This window comes from Etheostoma spectabile, chromosome 11 (assembly GCF_008692095.1).
Source record: "Etheostoma spectabile isolate EspeVRDwgs_2016 chromosome 11, UIUC_Espe_1.0, whole genome shotgun sequence".
Taxonomy (NCBI): domain Eukaryota; kingdom Metazoa; phylum Chordata; class Actinopteri; order Perciformes; family Percidae; genus Etheostoma; species Etheostoma spectabile.
The window spans coordinates 19,883,276-19,883,475 of NC_045743.1; the positions used below are offsets into that span (position 1 = coordinate 19,883,276).

General features: G+C 26.0%; 1 protein-coding gene across 2 annotated transcripts in view; it reads left to right on the forward strand.

Annotated features, from left to right (window-relative positions):
* nyx (nyctalopin) overlaps positions 1-200 on the forward strand; it is a 7,319-nt gene that overhangs the window by 4,458 nt on the left and 2,661 nt on the right. The gene's annotated exons all lie outside the window — the stretch shown is intronic.

Here is a 200-nt window from a genome sequence, read left to right on the forward strand (position 1 = left end):
TTGTTGAGGCTTTTAATCAACGTTTTTAACTTTTTCTCATGTTTTTGTCCCATTTTTCCACACTTTTGTTTCTTTTTTTTAATGTTTGTCACTTTTATTGACATTTTCAACACTACTTAACACTAACTTATTAACTTCAGCTTTACAGTTATACATATATAGTTTGAGTTAGAAAAGCAAAAATTAGGAATTATTTAGAC